Source organism: Octopus bimaculoides, chromosome 3, assembly GCF_001194135.2.
Source record: "Octopus bimaculoides isolate UCB-OBI-ISO-001 chromosome 3, ASM119413v2, whole genome shotgun sequence".
NCBI lineage: Eukaryota > Metazoa > Mollusca > Cephalopoda > Octopoda > Octopodidae > Octopus > Octopus bimaculoides.
In genome coordinates, this window is record NC_068983.1 from 45,859,592 (window position 1) to 45,859,984 (window position 393).

The 393-nt window shown below is 46.3% G+C and overlaps 1 protein-coding gene across 1 annotated transcript in view; it reads left to right on the forward strand.

Moving 5' to 3' along the window:
- The window catches only part of LOC106872297 (neurogenic locus notch homolog protein 2), a 72,146-nt gene that overhangs the window by 20,361 nt on the left and 51,392 nt on the right, over nt 1–393 (forward strand). The window lies entirely within an intron of this gene.

Below are 393 nucleotides of genomic sequence, written 5' to 3' on the forward strand. Positions count from 1 at the left end.
TCCACAGACACGTGTACCCTTAACGTAGTTCTCAGGGAGATTCAGCGTGACACAGTGTGACGAGGCTGACCCTTTGAATTACAGGCACAACAGAAACAGGAAGTAAGAGTGAGAGAAAGTTGTGGTGAAAGCGTACAGCAGGATTCGCCACCATCCCCTGCCGGAGCCTCGTGGAGTTTTAGGTGTTTTCGCTCAATAAACACTCACAACGCCCAGTCTGGGAATCGAAACCGCGATCCTATGACCGCGAGTACGCTGCCCTAACCACTCGGCCATTGCGTCTCAATGCTGTTGTAGAACATGTGTGCTAATAGAGGTTTTCAAATTTGAGAGAGACATATAAACATACACACATGCACACGTACATACACATGCAATATATATATATATATA